The sequence below is a fragment of the Chiloscyllium plagiosum genome, chromosome 14 (genome assembly GCF_004010195.1).
Source record: "Chiloscyllium plagiosum isolate BGI_BamShark_2017 chromosome 14, ASM401019v2, whole genome shotgun sequence".
Taxonomy (NCBI): Eukaryota; Metazoa; Chordata; class Chondrichthyes; order Orectolobiformes; family Hemiscylliidae; genus Chiloscyllium; species Chiloscyllium plagiosum.
The window spans coordinates 11046904-11068202 of NC_057723.1; the positions used below are offsets into that span (position 1 = coordinate 11046904).

Genomic DNA, 21299 nt, shown 5'->3' on the forward strand with positions numbered 1-21299 from the left:
TTAAATGCAAGATGAAAAGCTTCAATAAATGTGTCCTTTAGCATTTCCCTGTCAACGTGCTAGTGTTCTGTCAGTACTATCCCTTTGACAGAGCAGCACTACCTCCATGCTATTGTTGGATCTTGTGGTCAGGAGGGAGACTCAAACCCTCTGACTCGGTGTCAATACTGCCCACTGAGCTACAATTCCTACCTGTTACACCAGCACAGGAGCCACCATCACTCATTTATCCACTGTAAAGCATAAGCATATTTTGGGTTTAAAATGACAAAGTGATTGTCAAATTCACTGGTGAGAGGTTCACTTTGATCAGTTTCAGGCTCATTTACACTTCTGTAAAGAAAAGAGGTAATATGCACGGCGCCTTACAGTTTGGAAGGTGTTTCTGTGTTAACTTTATTGGGGATGTGCTGTGTTGTGGTAGGTTTATCGTTTCCGAGAGCATCATGTGTTGAGTTGACAGAGCCCTCGGGATCAAGTTGGAGACTGTTCACTTTGCTGCAGTCTGAAATTATGTTGTGTCAAAGAAAATTAATGTTCACCTAACAAGTTTCAAATCAAATCGCAATGCTTCAAAATGGCTTTAGAGCAAATACTCTCAAGGAAATATTTATGGCATCTGCTTATGTGGAAGAGCTAGTAAAAGCCAAGATGTCTCCATGGAAACGCTTACAACTTATCAAAAAAGCTGCAGCTGCCTCATTAGTTACACTCATTCTCCAAAAGAAATATTACATGAAGATGATTTCCATGAAGGATTAGTCATTGAGACTGCTACATCAATCCATGGACAGTGAGATATCACCTCTCTCAATAAAATGGATCCCATTCCAGACAGTTTTGAAAAATATTCTATCTACCTAAAGGTACGTTCCTTCTTTATCAACATCTCCCTTCAAAATCCAGAGAAACAACCTGGTTCATTTGAGCATTTGCTGAGGCCCAATGGATAGAGACCTCGTTTCTGGGTCTGAACGTTAGGGGTTCAAATCCCACAACAGGGATCACATTTGAAGTACTATGTACACTTTTGGTCACCGTGCTATAGGAAGGATGCTATTAAATTGGAATGGTTGCAAAAAAAATTACAAGGATATTGCTGTGCCTGGGGGGGTTTGAATTATAATGAGAGGCTGGATAGGCTGGGACTTCTTGCACTAGAGTGTCAGAGGTTGAGGGGTGACCTTATAGAGGTTTTTTAAATCATGAAGGGCATGGATAAAGTCTTTTCCCCAGGGTAGGGGCATCTGACACTAGAAGGCACAGGTTTAAAGTGAGAGGGGAAAGACTTAAAAGGGATCTGAGGAGCGACCTTTTCACACTGAGAGTGGTGCATGTGTGGAACGAGCTGCCAGAGGAAGTGGTCGAGGTGAGTACAATTACAATACTTAAAGGACGTCTGGTCAGATATATTGAAAGGTTTAGAGGGTTATGAGCCAAATGCAGGCAAATGGGATTAGTTCAGTTTCGGAAAGCAGGTTGGAATGGATGAGTTGGTCAGTTTCCATGTTGTATGACTCTTTGACTCTATGACCTGAGTGTAAAAATCTTGATAACATTTCAGCACCGTACTGAGGGAGTTATACTAATGTCCTGTCCACTCTCAAAGGTAGATGTAGAAGTTCCAAGACATCACTTTGAAGATGAGCAGCAAAGGACATCATCCCTCATCAACTGGCGGGTATTTATCCTTCAATCAATTTGATTGAAACAGATTATTTGGTCAGTATCACACTGTTGCTTGTGGGGACTTGCTGTACATAAATTGGCTGCTGTATTTCCTACACAGATCATCTGGCTGAAGATGGTCACAAATGCTTCTTAAAGAGATAGGTCTGTCTAACTACACCACGCGGATTGCAGCAGCTCAAGAAGGCAGCTCATTACCATCTTCTCAAGGGATCGGAAATAAATCATAGGAAAAAAAATTCTAATAAAGAGTCACTGAACGCAAAATGTGAACTCCGCTTTCCACTCTCCCCCCACCTTTCCACACCACAGATGTTGCCAAACCTGCTGAGTTTCACCGGAAATTTCAATTTTTTGTGTCAGCATCTGCGATTGTTTGTTTTATTTTAAGTAGCAACTGTTAGTCGAGTCACTGAAGCCAACATCCATCAGATGAATGAATGAATAGTAGTAAGAAATCTTAAATTGGCTTCACCTATGGCTTCTTAATGGCTTTAAGGCACCATGGAATATCTGGAGGTCATGAAGGGTGCTATACAAATGTAAATCTTTAATATGACATGAAAAACACATGGTATTATTTGAAGAAAAGCAATAGAATTTGCCTGGTAAGTATTTATCCAGCAATCAACATTATTAAAACAAATTATCAACAATTACAGCATATTTCTTTTCCAGTGTTCTCTGAAAAAAAGAAAAATATGTTTTATGTGCCCTGTATTAAAACAACAGTTATAGCTCAAAATTGCCTGGGATGCTAAAACTTTGTGATGTTCTGAGGCTGTGAAACATGCTAAAGAAATGCAAAATGTTTCTTCTGTACTTTTCTGACTCAGAGGTCAAATTGCAACCAATGAGTCACATCTGACACCGAAGCTAAATATATATTTAATACCTTGTACCTTTTGGCTCACTCAGACACCAAACAGTTTGATTTTTCACAGAGAGATATGTTTGACTGTCCCTTCATGTTGATGATTTTTCACATTGGCTTTTGTTGGCTGGGATTTCTTTGGCATTTGACATGTTTCCATTAATTTTACTCTATTGATCATGGAGACAGTCAGGAAATAAGGCCTCTAAGTAAAAATAAATTCCAATTTTTTGCAGCAAATAGTGAGTGCATTGTAGGAGTTTGCTAAGTAGTTGTGTCAATAGCAAGCAGTTTTGGGGCAGAAATGATATTTTAGCTGGGCAGAAGCAGAGATGTTTAATTTCACACACTGTATTTGGACAGGTGCCCATCTACTGGAGTGAAGTCATCCTTATATGTAAGAAATGTCAATCTATAGGATCGAACGTTCAATCCACTGCATATAATGGAATGGAAAGCTAAAATACCCCTCCCTGAGCAGTTGAGGATGTGCAGTGTTAACTAGAATTTTCAAGACTGATAAGACAACCCCTTTTTAACAGAGGTTAAAAGTCTGTTCCAGCTCTGGTCTCAGTGTGCTCATGAGTGAATGTGTGTGCTGAGTGGGTCACATTTCAGAGAAACGCTGATCATACCAGCATTGCAGGTAAGGGGATGGAAGTCTCTCTCTCACTCACTCTCTTTCTCTCTCTCTCTCACTCACTCTCTTTCTCTCTCTCTCTCTCACTCACTCTCTTTCTCTCTCTCTCTCTCTCTCTTTCTCTCTCTCTCTCTCTTTCTCTCTCTCTCTCTCTCTATCCCCCCCTTTGCTGAAGTCAGAAAGTAAGTGAAACTGAATTGAAAAGGAAATTGGACAGCTTGCAGCTGACCTGTGAAGCCAAGCATCTCAAAATAAGCCGTTCATCCAACGACATCAGTTCCACCAGTATCACACAATCTCCCATCATATACTGTTCATGGAACTCAGAGGCAGATCTAAAGCATGGAATCTGTACTGAAAACAAGAGAAATGCTGGAAATCACAGTGGGTCAGGCAGCATGCTTGGAGAGAGGGCAAGCTAACGTTTTGTGTCTGGATGACTCTTCATCAGAGCTGATGCCTTCTCTAAAACAATTTCATCTCTCCTTAAATAAGGAGAACAATATGTTCTGTACAACAGAAACATAACCTCCCTAGTTTTATATTCAATTCTCCTTGTGATGTATGATGACATTCCATTAGCTTTCTTGTTTATTTGTTATACCTGCATATTAATCATTTGCAATTTATTCTCTAAGGCACCCAGATCTGCCGACAACACAGAATTCTGCAATCTTTCTCCATTTTGATAACATGCTTTTTTTTATTGTTCCAGCCAGAATGGATAACTTCACATTTCTCACATTATAATACATCTTACATACCCCTGCCCACTCACGCCAACTATCTATATCCCTTTGTAGCCTCTTTGTATCTTCTTCCCAACTTTCATTCCTATTTATCTTTGTGTCATCAGCAAATTTAACAAACATCCTTTCAATCACTTCACCCAAGTAATTTTGATAAACTATAAAGAGTTGAGGCACCATTAGTCATCCCTGTGACACTCCTTCATTACTTCTTGCCAACCAGAAAATGATCCACTTATGCTTACTCTGTTTCCTGTTAACCAACCAGTCTTCTATCCGCTTTAATATGCGACTTTATACACCGTGAGCTTTTACTTTTCACAATACCCTTGGATGTGACACCACATCAAAAGCCTTTTTGGAAATCTAAACACAACAACTCCCCTGGTTCTCCTTCATCCACAACATGTTACATGTTCAAAGGTCTCCAACAACCATGTTGGGCCTGTCTGCAAACTTTGAACCTATGATGACATCTTTAGTAATGATATGGAGGTGCTGGTGTTAGACGGGGGTGGGCAAAGTCAGAAGTCACACGAGACCAGGTTATAGTCCAACAGGTTTATTTGAAATCACAAGCTTTCAGAGCACTCCATCAGATCCCCTGTGTGACTTCTGAGTTTGTCTTTAGAAATAGCTTCTAACATTTTCTCTAGGACGGATGTGAAGGTAACTGACCCGTAGTTTTACGCTTTCGGTATCCCTCCCTTTTTGAATAAAAGTTTTATGATTGTTATTTTCCAATCTAATGGAACCAACTCTAAATCTAAGGATTTTCAGAAAATTAAAATCATTGCATCAAATATCTCACCAGCTACTTCTTTGAAGATTCTAAAGTCCACCAGTACCCCAGCTCATGTCTGACTGAAACTCTAACAATTAACTAACACTTTCCTGGTGATGGTAATTTTCATGAGTTCCTCCCTCCCTTCCTTTTCCTGATTCACAGCTATTTACTGAATGTTAATTTTATCCTCTTTTGTGAACATCTTGAGAAAAACAGCTGTTTTGTTCTATCACCTGCCACTTCCTTATTACCCAACATGTAGGGGAGGCAGTGGCCTAGTGATATTATCGTGGTACTGTTAATCCAGAGATCCCAGGTAATGCTCTGGGACCTGTATTCAAATCGCACCATGGCAGAAAGATTTCAATATTGTATTGAGTTCAATTTTAAAAAAGAGGTTTGGAATTAAGAGTCTAATGGTGACCATGTCCATTGTCAGGACCATCTAGTTGAGGGAAAGAAACTGCTATCCCTTAGCTGTTCTGGCCTACATGTTACTCTAGACCCACAGTAATGGAGTTGTCTCTTAACTGCCATGCGCAATAAATGCAGGCTGAGCCAGAGATGCCCATGTCCTGTGACTGACCACAAAAAAATTAATTTCCTAGATATATTTTCCACAGGATCAATAAATCATTTTATTAATTATTCACTTTTAAAGCTATCGGTACAAACTCTATTTTTATATTTGTTGAAACTTTATTGCTGGAACAGCACAGCAGGTCAGGCAGCATCCAGGGAACAGGAGATTCGACGTTTCGGGCACAGGCCCTTCTTCAGGAATGAGCAGAGAGTGTTCAGCAGGAGAAGATAAAAGGTAGGGAGGAGGGACTTGGAGGAGGGGCGTTGGAATTTCTTCTTTGCACTGGAGTGTGGGGATGCTTTTTGCTGTCAAGAGTGAATCAAAAAGAGATTGTAGTTTGGTTTTATTATTCTATAATTTGATATCAGAAACCACAGATTTTCTTTGCAGCTGACAATAAAATGATGGGTAAAGGAAGGTATTCTACTCTTGGAGGAGAGTTCCGGAAGGGTAATACTTCTGATCGTTGATGTACATTCATCTCTGCTAATGCTCATTTTCCTTGATTGGTCCTGATTAATTACTCAAAGTTGGCTTAAAATCAGAGACCTGTTATTTTGAAATATGCATTTACTGTATTTTTCCTTGCACTGCAACGTAACTATTTTGTTAGTCAAATGCTCAATTATTTACAGTAATATAATCATGTGGGGGACCTCAGCATGCCGAGTGGCTTGTTTATGCTTTTCACATCTTGAAAGTCACATTAAATTACAACTTAAATACATAAAAGCATCAATGGAATAGCACTTTGCAGAAACCAGGAGAATGAATTTTGCTTGTAGTTTCTCTGTAGGTAGCCTAGAAATGTAATGGCTGAATGCAGAATGTCAATTTTAACCTCAGCTAACATAAGGTGTTGAAATGAACATTGATCTATAAGGATCAATACTATTCACACAGCACGTTTACCTTGAAAGGAACAGAACAATTTAAATTGGAAATATTTCAACAGGATGGTAAAACAAGGTTCTATGATCAATGTTTTCTTACTTTTTCTCTATCAAGTCGCTCTTTGACCTTGATTAAACCTGTGACTGGATGAATATTGAAGTAGTTGTCTGGGTCTCCATTCACAATGGAAAAATTAATCTGTGCATTGATCTGACTATCGCAATCTTCTGCCAGAACCTAGGCAAATAAACTCTAGGTTAATATTGAGAAATTCAGTAAGAAATAGCACTTCTATCGTGGTCAAACTTCAGAAATGAATCAGTCATTGATGTTACATTCAAAACAAGAAATGAAAATGGAAGTACTTGCCAACAGTATACTTGCAGTGATATATTAACAAATACAACTTCCATTCCTATAATAACTCTAACCTAATGAAACATGTTAAAGAGTAAAATCTTAGTTTGAGTGGTAAAACAGATGCCAAGCCTGATTTTGGAGAGCTGGCCAAAGGCATGCTTAAAAGGTTTGCTTTGGAGGAAGATTTTGAAAGCAGAGGGGAGAGTGTAGTTGCTACAGTTAATGAGGTTAATTATTAACTCCCCCTCCCACTCCACCGAGGATATGCAGGTCATTGGACTCATCCACCGCCAAACCACAACAACGTGACGGTCGGAGGAGGAGCGTCTTATCTTCCGACTGGGAACCCTCCAACCACAGGGGATGAACTTGGACTTCACCAGTTTCTTCATCCCCCCTCCCCCCACCTTGTCTCAGCCGAATCCCTCCAGCCCGGCTCCGCCTTCCTGACCTGCAGTCTTCTTGTTGACCTCTCCGCCTCCATCCTACTCCGACCTATCACCCTCACCTTGACCTCTTTCCACCTATCACATTTCCAACGCCCCTCCTCCAAGTCCCTCCTCCCTACCTTTTATCTTCTCCTGCTGAACACTCTCTGCTCATTCCTGAAGAAGGGCCTGTGCCCGAAACGTCGAATCTCCTGTTCCCTGGATGCTGCCTGACCTGCTGTGCTGTTCCAGCAATAAAGTTTCAACTTTGATCTCCAGCATCTGCAGACCTCACTTTCTCCTCTATTTTTATATTTCTTGCTAGGTTCTCATATTCCAATATTAACCTTATGTTATAAGGTTGTGGGTGTACTGTACCTTTAAAAGCTAGCAGAACTACCTGATAGTACCAAGTGTTCTGAATAAGGTATAATGTAGCATGTGGTTTGATAGCCTGGCTAGCTGGTTGCCTGGAAATGACAAAACAGATTTGAATTAAGTTTAAATTATACCCCACAAAAAAACCAAACTCCAATCAAGTTTGAACTTAGTAAATTGACAATCTTAAAAGCCAATGACACAATCCGATGCTTTGTGGGGTATAAGACTGGGGAAAATTGAACAGTTGGGAGGAGAACTGCCAAGCCACCAGCATCTGCAGACTGCCAGGAGAACAGCTCTCTTAAAGGTACCTTTATCAATCAGTGACCTAGGAAACAGAAACCCCTAAGAAGAAGAAAAGAAGACCAAGGAAGAGAAGATTCGACATCTGTCTGTTTTCGAAAACTTAAATTTTTGGCAAATTTTAATCGGGTGGCAGGGGGCTTATCAGGTTAGTATTGTAGAAGTGGATGGTAAAAGATAGGTTAGAGGAAGGAGTTGTAAATAGCTGCTAGTTAATTTTTCTCTGTTATACCTAAAGAAATAAAGTTGTTAATTTTTACTTTAAATAGTTCTTGGCCTCTCAAATTTTCACAGATTACTGCACGGGATAAATCTTTTCTGTGTTGTTGGTTTAAATTAAGCATACAACTGTGTTGTAACAGTTTGGGTCTCATCATCAGGAGTTGAACGATTTGGGGGGTTTTGTCCACGATTTGAACAGTTTGGGTCTTGGATTTGTGATTTGAACTGGTTTAGACATATTTAAATAGATTTGGGGGTATAAAACATCCCATCAGATTTACACACCTGCAGTTTAGTGTCCTAGATGGAATCAGAGTATCCCAACAATGTGGAAACAGGCCCTTTGGCCCAACAAGTCCACACTGACTCTCCGAAGAGTATCCCACCCAAAATCCATTTCCTTACACTATTACTCTACATTCACGCCTGACTAATGCACCTGGTCTCTACAAAGAATTTGCCTCTTTGTGTAAAGATTGCTCAGAAAGAACAGGGGAGAAGGACAAAAAGTTATAATTTTGAGAGGTACAGGATCTAACCAGTCATCGATAGTAAGGGATGAGCAAATATGCACTCTTTCTGATCTGTTACCCGAGAGTGTGGTAATTTTATGGGATAAATGGACAGAACTTTAGCATTCCCCTATGTACGATCAGGTTGGAGTCCCACCTCAAGACTGGGGAAGCTACAGCGGGAGTGATTGACAGAGTGCCACTTCCAGGAATTCAGTTTGTTCTTGGCAGGATCCAAGCTAGGAGTGACACCCTTTGTTGTGGAGAAACCCAAGGAAGACCAAGAAACTGAGGAGTTAAAACAGAAATATCCGGGTATTTTCCCAGACTGTGTAGTAACCAGATCCCACTATCATAAGTCACAGCACAAAGCAAAAAGTAAAGGGAAAGATGAAGGAGTTGAGGCTCAGTTAGCAGACACCCTGTTTGATATAATGGTGCAGAAAAAACCCTGAACAGGCAGAGGGTCAGACGGAAGTGTTTAGCCCTGAAAGGTTAAGGGACTTGCAACAGCAAGACAAGATGATAAAAGATATATATGTGGTTGTGTACTCCAAAAAGGAGGCAGGGAATATTCTGGAGGTTTATTATCTAAGATAGAATCCTAAGCCAGAAATGGAGACCACGGCAGGTTAGTGCGGAGTAGAAATGGGCGAAAATGCACCACATTGTGTTGCTGGTAGCATACAGACAGGAAGTGTTATGGTTAGCACATGAACTACCTGTATGAGGTCACCTAGGGTAACGAAAGACTCAGGCTAAGGTACAAAACCATTTTTATTGGCTTGGAATGCACAAGAATGTGGTTATTGTTTGCCGTGTGTGTCATACGTGCCAAATGGTAGGCAACCACAGACGGTATTTAAACCAGCACCTTTGTTGCCAATTCCCACATTTAAAGAACCCTTCACATGGGTTATAATTGATTGTGTAGGTCCCCTCCCAAGAACTAAAGGGGAAACCAGTACTTGTTAACCAGAATGGATGTGTCTACAAGATTTCCAGAGGCAATTTCATTACAGAGTATCAAGACAAAAAGGTGTTCGAGGAGTTAGTAGCTTTTTTCACGTGGGCTACCCAGAGAGATTCAATCGGACCAAGGGTCTAATTTTACTGCTAGGCTCTTTAAGGAGGTTATGGATAGTTTAGGCACACAGCACTTTAAATTCAGTGGTTATCATCCTGAATCCCAGAGAGCTTTTGAAAGATGGCATCAGACCTTGAAGAACATGTTGGTAGCATACTGTAAGGATTACCCAAATGTTTGGGATAAGGTATCTTAGTCGTATCGTTTGTCATTAGAGATGTCCCAAAGGAATCTACTCAGTTTACTCCCTTCGAGTTAATATTCGGGCATGAAGTGAGAGGCCCTTTGAAATTAATTAAAGACAAATTGACAGGACCAAAGTTGGAGATCTCACACTTAGATTATGTATCGGAGGTGAGGGAGAGAATAAACCAAGTAGGTGAGTTAGCTAAACAGCACCTAAAGAGGGCACAGCATAGAATGAAGCAGGTGACAGATAAAAGCTCTGAGACTCAGATGTTTTCCTGAGGGGATGACGTGTTAGTACTGTTACCAGTGATAGGAGATCCCTTCAAAGGCAAGTTTAGTGGTCCCTATCAAAGTGAGAAAAAGTTGAGTCAGGTGAACTATCTGGTAAAGATGCCAGATAGAAAAAAACTGTGTCGACTACGTCATGTGAAGATGTTGAAACTGTGTTATACTAGAGAGAAAGAATTGGAGAAAGAAGTGCTAGTTACTGCCCTGCAGAGTATGGAACCAAATCCAGATGTTGTGGATTTTGATCTGCCTCAAGATAGATTAAAAAATGAGGAAGTAATTGAGCAGTGGATAGATGAGTAAGCTATCTGTCTCACGATCATAGAATGTAGTTGAAAGATTTGTTACTACAACATAAGGACATATGTAAGAATCAGATGGACAGGACTAATGTTATTGTACATGAAGTAGAGGTAGGGAATATTGCTCCGATAAAACAACAGACCTATTGGCTTAATCCTTTCAAAGCCAGACAAGTCCAGATGGAGGTGGAGGCCATGCTCAAGGAGGACATCATTGAACCAAGCCAGAGCAAGTGGAGTTCGCCGATCGTCTTAGTTCCCAAACTGGACGGGAATCAACAATTCTGCATGGAGTATCGGAAGGTCAATGCCATTACAATATTGGACTCATATCCAATTCCAGGAGTGGAGGACTGTATCGAGAAAGTCAGATAGGCCAGTTACATCACCAAGTTGGACTTAATGCATGATCACTGGCAGGTACTTTTATCAGAGATGGCAAAATAAATTTCTTTTGTAGCCCCAAATGGGCTATATCAGTTTAAAGTGATGCCCCTTGGAATGAAGAACACACCGGCCACATTCCAAAGACTCACAGAGTTGTGGCTGGGTTAGTAAACTGTGCAGTCTGTTTGGACGATGTATTGGTCTTTCATAAGTTCTGGAAAGATTTCATGGTACAGTTGGCAGAGCTGTTTGACTGACTATGAGAAGCAAAACTGGTGATAAACAAAACTGAATTCATGAAAGCAGAGGTGACATTCTTGGGACATAACATCGGTCATGGAAGGTTGACCCCACGGAATGCAAAGATGAAAGCCATCGAGGAATTTCCACGACCAACCTCAAAGAAAGAAGGGCTTCAATTCTTAGGACTCAATGGATTCTATTGGGAGTTTGTTCCAAACTTTAGCAGTGTAGTGGCACCGTTAACCGATTTGCTGAAGATGAACACAAAGTTTCCACGGACAGAACTATGCCAGGAGGCATTTGAAAGCAATATTAACCACCAAACCAGTTTTAGCTATAACAAACTTTTCAAAACATTTTAAAGTCTCCATCGATGCCAGTGACATTTGGAGTTGGAGCTGTACTTCTACAGGAAGATGAGAGTGGGATTGAACTGCCAGTTGGTTACTTTTTGAAGAAGATCGACATCCACCAGAAGAAATACTCCACAATCAAAAAAGAATTATTGAGTTTAGTACAGGCCTTACAACATTTTAATGTGTACGTCGCGAACACTGTGTCAGAGACAGTTGTGTATACTGATCACAATCGGCTTACATTCTTAGAACGCTTTAAAGACAAGAATATTTCGTTGGAATCTTATGTTACAGACTCTTAATTTAAAAATCGTACATGTTGTGGTATGTAAGAATATAATCGCAGATGTGTTATCATGGATTTGACTGATAAATTTTAAATGAGATTTGTATTTATTTACTTAATACAGGTATATGGTAGGAATTTAAGGTGGTTTTATGTTGAAGTTATCTGTATGTTAAGGTAATGTATTTAAAAATAGAAAAAAAAAGCCATCTTTAATTATGATCGTTCATTTTTCTTAAGGGGGGAGGTGTCATGAAGATGCAAGTATACTGTACCTTTAACAGAGCTAAAAGCTAGCAAAACTACTTGACAGCACCAAGTCTTTTGAACAAGATATAATGTAACATGTGGTTCAGTAGCCTGGCTAGCTGGTTGCCTGGAAACGACAAAACAGATTTGAATTCAGCCAATCAGTTTAAATTATACCCCACAAAAATACCAAACTCCAATCAAACTTGAATTGAGTATATTGACAATCTTAAAAGCCAATGACAAAATCCGAGGCTTTGGGGGTATAATACTGGGGAAAATTGAATATTTGGGAGGAGAACTTCCAAGCCACCAGCATCTGCAGACTGCCTGGAGAATAGCTGTTTTAAAGGTGCCTTTATCAATCAGTAACCTGTGAAGCAGAAATCCCTAATAAAAAGAAAAGAAGACCGAGGAAGAGAAGATTCGACATCTGCCATTTGAAAACTTGAATTTTAGTTAAATCATAATTGGTTGGGAGCGGGGGGGGGATGTGGATCAGACTTGTATTGTACAAGGAGAAGGTAAAAGATAGGTTAAAGGAAGGAGTTGTAAATAGTTGTTAGCTAATTATTCTCGGTTATACTTGAAGAAATAAAGTTGTTAATTCTTGCTTTAAATAGGTCTTGGCCTCTCGAAGTTTCACAGATTAATGCATGGGATAAATCTTTTCTGTGTTGCTGGTTTAAATTAAGCAGGAGGGTTTACCCCGTGTTGTTTAGTTATCCTTTACTGTTTAATATATTCTGACCAATTTCAAACCTGTCATGCATCTTCGCACAACAATATGCTTTCCTTTAATTTTGGCACTATCTTTGTTGTGTAACATTTTTAGTTTCTTGCCAGTGTCTCCGAAACTCACAGCTTCATCTCCCTGAAGAAAGGCAGAAAATGGGCAGGAACATTCCTGGAACATGGAGAAACTTCAGCTGTGAGGATAGACTGAATGTGTTGGGAGTGTTCTCCTAGGAGAGAAGAAGGCTGACAGGTGATTTGACAAAGGCTTTCAAGCTAATTAGTGGGCTGGAATAAGTTGATAAGGAGAAAATGTTCTCCCTCGTGAAAAGGAACAAGGGCATAGATTTAAAGTGATTATGAAAGAAGCAAGTGGGATGTGAGAAAAAGACATTTTCATACAATGAGTACTTTAGATATGAAATACACTGCCTAGAAAAGTCACGGAGATGGGTTCAGTTGGGGCATTTGCTGGGTAATGGATAATTATTTGGATAGGATGCACTCATATAGAGAAAAGAAATTGGCATCAGGTAATGACACTTGCTTGAAGAGCCAGATCAGGCAGGATGGGCCAAATGGTCTTTTTGTGTGCCATAAGAATTCGGTGATTCCATAAACATCAGCCTCCCCAATTCATGTAGCATCTCGACTTGGAAATGTATAGCTATTCCTTCACCATCATTAAAACAAAATCCTGGAATTCTCTCCCGAGTGACAAGATGTGTGTGTACCCACGTTACATGGACTGCCACGGTTCCTCACCACCTCCTCAAGGACAATGGAGGATGAGCAATAAAGACTTGGTACAAATTGCTGAATCTGAAGGAAAGGGGTTTGGATGTTTGAAAACCCCTTTGTGTCCTCATATTGCAAGGATTCTAATACGTTCACCTGCACAATGTCACACATGCTTCCTCCTTGACACACCAAATTGCATCACATCAAATGGGATGAGCAATCAGATAATTTTTTCCTCTTAGGTGAGATTCCCTACAGTATGGAAACAGGCCCTTAGGCCCAACAAGTCCACACCAACCCTCCGAAGAGTAACCTACCCAGACCCATTCCCCTACATTGCCACCTGACTAATGCACCTAACACTATGGCAATTTAGCATGGCCAATTCACCTCACCTGCACATCTTTGGACTGTGGGAGGAAACCAGAGCACCCAGAGGAAACCCACACAGACACTGGGAGAATGTGCAAACACCACACAGACAGTCGCCTGAGATGGGAATTGAACTCAGGTCCCTGGCGTTGTGAGACAGCAGTGCTAACCACTGAGCCACCATGCCACCCTCAAGCAGCTTTCTATTGTCAGATACTAAAGGAATGGAATTTCCTGGAAGTCATCTGGTTAACTGTGCAACTTTTTTAAAGGCATTGAATGGTTCAGGAATTTCAGAGGGAAAAGTGACAGCTCCTCTTGGAAAGCCAGCAGTGTCCCATTCTTTGTAGTCCTCCAGTATCATTACTCCCCACTCAGTTCCCGTCTCCTCCCACTCCTTCACCTGGATCACTGGATGTTTGAGCTCCTCCCGTCAATGAATTTCTTTTGGCTAAGGTTGTGAAATTCACTGACACTTGATGCTGAGAAGCAATTATAGAAACAAAATCAGAAATGGCTGGAAAAACTCAGCAGATCCGGCAGCATCTGTGGGGAGAAATCAGATTTCACATTCCGAGTCCAGTGACCCTTCTTCAGAACAGTCCCGAGGAAGGGTCACTGGACTCGAAACGTTAACTCAGATTTCCCTTCACAGATGCTGCCAAACCTGCTGAGTTTTTCCAGCAAATCTTACTCTTGTTTCTGATTTCCAGCATCCACAGTACTTCCATGTTTTTTTCTGTTAGGCAATTATAGCTGTTCCATTGGGAGTATATCCAAGATGAAGCTTGATAGATCTTTGGGCTGAAAAAAAATCAGGTGGGAATATGATATAATTTTTGAGTCACCCAGACAGAAAATCCAATAAAACTAGCGAATGGTGTAGGCAAATCTGACTCATATTCTTTCCTTCAAAATAGAGGTTTGGTATGACCACTATACTCACTTCAAAATGTTACAGCTTTTCTTCATGATTTTTTTCCTCTGGGTATATTGAATGTAAAAGCAGAGTCTGGAGGTTTTTGGTCTCCACTTACTCCTACCTTTTTTTTTTAATTGTTGAAGGGATGCTTGAGGTAACCACAAGGCAGGGGAGAATGAAGAACTACAGAGGCAGAGAGGGCGGGAGTAGTTAGATTAAAAATGACAATGTGTGGAATACAAAATTCTAATAGAGACCAACATGGTTCACTGATAGAGCAGTGGGGAAGGGAATGGCCTAGTGGCTTCATTGCTTGGACTACTAACCCAGGGAGCCAGATAATGTATTGTGGATCGGGGTTCAAATCTTGCTGCAGCAGATGGTGGAATTTGAGTGCAATAAAACTCTGGAATTAAGAGTCTAACGATGCCCAATTGTCAGAAAATAATTATAGGAGTTTCATGAAGATGTAGAGATGTACTGTACCTTTAAGAGAAATAGGAAGCTGGCAAGGACTGACTGAAAGCATAGAGTGTGCTGAACAATTTTAAAATGTAACATTTGGTTGACACAAATAGCTGGTGTTGTGTTGCCATGGCACCAAAACAAATTCAAATTCAAGTGTGTGGTGCTGGAAAAGCACAGCAGGTCAGGCAGCATCTAAGGAGCAGAAGAGTTCATGTTTTGGGCATAAGCCCTTCATCAGGAATGAGGCTTGTGTGTTGGGGCTGAGAGATAAATGGGAGGGGGATTTGGGTTGTTGGGGTGTAGCTGGGAAAGTGATGAGTGGATGAAGGTGAGGGAGAAGGTGATAAGTCAGAGGGGGCAGTGATGGACGGATCCGGAGGGTGGTGCTGAGTTGGAGGCTTGGGACTGGGATAATGTGGGGGGAGGGGAAATGAGGAAACTGTTGAAATCCACATTTATCCCGTATGGTTGCAGCATCCCAAGGCAGAATATGAGGTGTTCCTCCTCCAGGCATCGGGTGGTAACGGTTTGGTGGTGTAGGCGGCCCAGGATCTGCATGTCCTTGACAGAGTGGGAGGGGGAGTTGAAGCGTTCAGCCATGAGGCAGTGGGGTTGGTGGGTGCAGGTGTCCCAGAATGTTCTCTGAAACTATCTGCAAGTTGGCATCCTGTCTCCCTGATGTAGAGGAGACCACATCGGGTGCAACAGACGCAGTAGATGACATTGGTAGAGGTACATGTAAATTTCTGATGGATGTGGAAGGATCCCTTAGGGCCTTGGATGGAGGTGAGGGGAGTGGTGTTATGCAGGTTTTGCACTTCCTGCGCAGGGAAAGGTGCCGAGTGGAGTGTGGACTGGTGGGAGTGTGTGGACCTGATGAGGGAGTTGCGGAGGAAATGGTCTTTTCGGAATGCTGATAGGGGTGGGGAGGGAAATATATATCTGGTGGTGGGGTCTGTTTGGAGGTGGCGGAAGTGGTGGAGGATGATGAGTTGTATGCGGAGTTGGGGATGTGGAAGGTGAGGACCAGGGGGGTTCTGCCCTTGTTGCATTGGGAGGGGTGAGATTCAAGTGCGGTGTGCAGGAACTGGAGGAGATGTGCTGGAGGGCATCGTCAATCCCGTGGGAAGGGAAGTTGCGATCGTGGAAGAAGGAGGCCCTCTGGGACTTTCTGAGGTAGAATTGGTCATCCTGGGAACAGATGCAGCAAAGGGCAGAGGAATTGGGAATAAGGTATAGCGTTTTTATAGGAGGTAGGGTGGGAGGAGGTGTGGTCTAGGTAGCTGTGGGAGTTGGTGGGCTTGTAGTATATGATTGTGATTAGTCGGTCACCAGAGATGGTGATGGAGATGGAGAGGTCCAGGAAAGGGAGGGAGGTTTCCGAGATGGTCCAGGTGAATTTGAAGTCGTGGTGGAAGGTGTTAGTAAAGTTGATGAACTGTTCAACCTCCTCGTGGGAGCAAGAGCCAGCACTGATACAGTCATCGATGTAGCGGAGGAACAGGTCGGGGGTGGAGCTGGTGTAACTGCAGAAGATGGAATGTTCCACGTATCTGACAAACAGGCAGGCATAGCTGGGCCCATGCAGGTGCTCATGGCTACCCCTTTGGTTTGGAGGAAGTGGGAGGATTGGAAGGAAAAGTTGTTGAGGGTGAGGACCAGTTCAGCCAGGCGGATGAGGGTGTCAGTGGAAAGGTACTAGTTGGGATGGCGTGAGAGGAAGAAATGGAGGGTTTGGAGATCTTCGTCATGGCGGATCAATATGTACAGGGACTGGTGAAGATGAGGAGCTGGAGGCCGGGGAAACGAAAATCTTGGAGGAGGTGAAGGGCATGGGTGGTATCACAAATGTTCCTGGACTAAGGGGGACTGGACGGTGTCGAGGTAGGATGAGATGAATTCGGTGGGACAGGCACAGGCTGAGACAATGGGTCGACCGGGGCAGTCAGTTTTGTGAATCTTAGGAAGGAGGTGGAATTGGGCAGTGCAGGGTCATGCTCCCAACAGTTCTCAGTTGGACTTAAAGAATAAAATTGTTAATGTTTACTTTGAATAGTGAAATCTGGGATAGTTCTTTGCCTCTCAAAATGTAACATTACAACGTGAGGTGAGCTTCTCTGTGTATAGGGTTTAAATTAGCAGAGGGATTTACCCCATGTCATAACTGGAGCAAACTGCTGCAGATGCTGGAATCTCAGAGCTCTGATGAAGAATCATGTAGACCTGAAACAATAACTCTCCATCTCCATGGACACTGCCCATACTGTTGTAATTTCCAGCTTTTTTTTTGTTTTCAGTCAGGAAAAATCCATTTGGTTTATGAGTGTCATTTAGGGCAGGAAACTGCCATCATTACCTGGTCTGGCCTACATGTGACTCCAGACCCACAGCAATGTGGTTGACTTTTAACTGCCCTCTGGGTAATTAGGGATGAGCAATAAATGCTGACCTAGCAGGTGAGGCCCTCCTCCCATGAATAAATAAAAAATAGTTGGTGACACCTGACAATGAAATCAAGCTACACTTTTTGCTGGTGACATCAGTTCCCTCTTCCTGTGTTACCTTACTCTCTTCTTCATTCTTTCCTCATCTTGTAGCCATTTCCCTCTCTGACTTGAAAGAAGTTCTGGGATTTACGTATTAATGAATGGAAACCTGCAGCCCGTTCTAAAAGGTGAAAGACTTAACAGCAATCTAGGTTTGTTTAATATAATGCATCAATTGTATGACACTGTGATCTTTTGTTATGAATTCTGTGTCCTATTATCTTGTTCCACTCGCTACCTGATGAAGGAGCGGTGCTCCAAAAATTTGTACTTCCGAATAAATCTGTTGGACTATAACCTGGTATTGTGTGACTTTTAACCTCATTTCTGTTTGACATTCTCCAGTTACCTTGCTTTGGCTGTCCACCCCCTGCCCTCCTGCCTGTCTGCCTCACACTCCAGAAACCGTGAAAGGAGTACCGAGGTATAGCTATGCCGGTGATGGTTTAATGGGTCGATTTACAATTTGTGTTTTTGTAATGTGTATACTCAAAAATGTGAGGATCTCTCTGAATAATAAACAACCAGATTATTACTTAGGAGGTCAAGTGGCTCATCCACAGTTTGTTAGAAGCTGGTTAATGCGGATGATTCTAAGCAGTTTTGATGCAATGCCAGGGGATTTACTGTGGCAGGAGAAGTGGAACTGACTGCGTCTGTTTTTTCAAATAAATCTGCCAATTTGTTGCCTGAAATCCTCTGAGCCGCAGCAGGGGAAAATGGAAGCACTCTTCGTGTACCATATTGCTACGTGTACCTGGCAATGGATTTAGTGACATCGCAGCACTGGACAATTCGCACCTCCAGGTAAAAGAACACAGCAAGAAACAGGCCCCAAGTCTATTGGATTTACTCCTTCCAAGTGACGAGGAGCTACAGGAGGCACTGAGCTGTGAAATAATCGATCAGTTGCTCAGCGCATTAATTTTGACAACAAGATCCTCGGTGACTTTCAAAGTGTATTTTTTCCTCGTAAGACAAGAACAGCAGCAAGAAAAGCAAGTGAATTAATGCTCAGAGCTCGGGTTCATTCTAGGCTGCTCTCAACGATAACGCAGGAGTCAGAGAAGGCCCGAGAGTGCATTAAAGGGTCAGTGGTTACGATAATGTCAAACTGACTTAATGCTGGGGGATACAAGTTAATGCTGCAGCTCATCATTGAAGCATGGAATGTTACAGCTCAAGGCGTGGTCTTTTGACCCATCAGGTTTTGTTCCAGCTCTTTGAATGAGCCATCCAATTAGTTCCACTCCTCTTATGCTGTCCCTGTAGACCTGCAAATCTTTTCACACAGCTTTTATCTAATTCCTTTCTGAATGCCACTAATAAATCATCTTCCACTGCCCTCTCAAGCAGTGTTTTCTAGCTCACTGTATTAACAAATTCTTCCTCATCTCTCCCCTGGATTTCTTTGCCAATGATCTTAAATCATTACTGCAAATAGAGCACCTCAACAAACCTCTTTCAAAGCATCTTCCAAACCCATGGCCTTTAAGACCTGGAAGGGTTATGGACGCAGATGGATGAGAAGACAACCTAAAGGTACCCCCCTCCCCCCACTATTCTCACTTGGAAATTTGTTGCTGTTCCCATCTTCATTAACGCTGCATCAAAGTCCTGAAGGGATTGAGTGTGTACCACATGGACTGCACTAGTTTATTCCGCTGACACAAATTCATAGATGCTCGCACCATGTGGACTTTTTGTTTTAACACCTTCATAGGATGAAGGAATCACTGATCAAGCTGATATTTGCTGTTCTGAGGGCAGTTTTAGTCATTGCTGTGGGTCTGGAGTTACATATTGAGCAGACCAGGTAAGACGAGCAGATTGGATAAAGAGTTGAGCTGGAAAAAGCACAGCAGGTGAAGGACCGCCAGAGGAAAAGGGGAGTCAACATTTCAGGTTGGAAACTTTCATCATCTGCTGTGGTTTTTCCAATTCAACTCTTCATCCAGTCTGACTCTCCAGCATCTGTAGCTCTCACTATCTCCAAGACTAGCAAATCTCCTTCCTTTAGGGCAGCACGGTGGCTCAGTGGTTAGCACTGCTGCCTCACAGCGCCAGGGATCTGGGTTCAATTCCTGCCTCGGGCAATTGTCTGTGTGGAGTTTGCACGTTCTCCCCATGTCTGTGTGGGTTTCCTCCCACAATCCAAAGATGTGCAGGTCAGGTGAATTGGCCACGTTAAATTGCCCGGAGTGTTAGGTGCATTTGTCAGAGGGGAATGTAAGGGAGTGGGTCTGGGTGGGTTGCTCTTCGGAGGGTTGGTGTGGACTTGTTGGGCTGAAGGGCCTGTTTCCACACTATAGGGAATCTAATCTAAAGTGAGCCAGATGTACTTTTGCAACAATTGACTGTAGTTACAGGGTCATCATTACACCAGATTTTTAAAATTCCAGATATCTAATAAATGCATATTGCACCATCTGCTATTGTGAGATTTCAATTTATATCCCCGGAATAATAGACTGAGGTTCTGGATTAGTAGTTCAGACCCATTACCACTATGTCATGATCTTCCCTAAAAGATGGATAATTAGGGATGATAAAGACACACTACACCAGGGTTGTTCACAATGCAGGAATTAATAACAAAATAAAGTTTCTGTTTTCTGCCCTATTAAAACCCTTGTTGTTCTCAGTGAAGGTATTATAGCTTCTTTCAAAATGTGACTTTATTCACCATCCCTTAAAACAGTCAGTCAGTTAAAGACTTACAAAACAGAACATAAAGAAAGGCACTGTCCTTCATGACTGGACATTCCATCAATAAAAATTTAATCTGCTACAAGCAGAGAGACATAATGGTAATGCCATTGGTTTAAGAATCCAGTCATTCAGACTCTAAGGCCACAGTTCCAAATCCCTTCACAGCAGCTGGTAGAACTTGGATGCAGATAATAACTATGGAATACAAAGGCATTGTCAGCAACAGTGACCATGAAGTTGCCTTCAATTCTTGTAAAAGTTCACCTGATTTAATCATGCCTTAGGAAGGGAAATCTGCCCTTCAGGTAGTCCTAGCCCCACAGCAAGGTATTGACTTTTAACTACCCTCTGACATGGCCAAGCAAGCCACTCAGTTCAAGGGATGAGCAACAAATGGCAGCAACACCCATATCTCATGAAAGAATGAAAGGTTCTGCAGTGGGTATTGGTTTACCAGTAATTGAAGTCATGGAGTCTTGAGTGAATGGAAGGAGGACTTACAGCCCATCGTTTCTGCGCTGGTCATCAAACATTCATTTGTTCTAATCACATTTTCTAGCATTGCATTTTGATTGTTCATCTAAATAGTTCATAAACTTCCTGAGTGTTCCTGGCTCTCCCATCGTTTCGGTAGTGAGCTCCATCTCCAGTCCGATTACACTTTTCCCCTAGTGTGGCAACCAGAACTGCACACAATACTCCAGATGTGGCCTAACGGACATTATCCAAATTTCCATCACAACCTCCCTGCATTTGCATAAAACAAATGGAAATGAAGCCTCATTAGCATAAATATTCAATTAATATTTAAAACCTAACTGTAGTCACCAAATGCAGCTGCAATGAAAAAATATGAAAATGTGTAAATGTAGATTAGTCACTCAAGATGGAATATTTTAGAATGATAATAGAAGCCAAATATTGTGAATGATGGAGAGCTGCAGGAAGTATCAGAGAAACTCAGCAGATCCGGTAGCATTGGTGAAAAGTGAAG

General features: G+C 41.9%; 1 long non-coding RNA gene across 1 annotated transcript; it reads left to right on the plus strand.

Annotated features, from left to right (window-relative positions):
* The first annotated feature begins 793 nt into the window (after positions 1-793).
* On the plus strand, positions 794-1933 carry LOC122556888. The gene is made up of 3 exons (XR_006313682.1): positions 794-866; positions 1610-1681; positions 1790-1933. It is a non-coding gene; the product is annotated as an uncharacterized LOC122556888 (long non-coding RNA).
* Positions 1934-21299: the final 19366 nt, after the last annotated feature.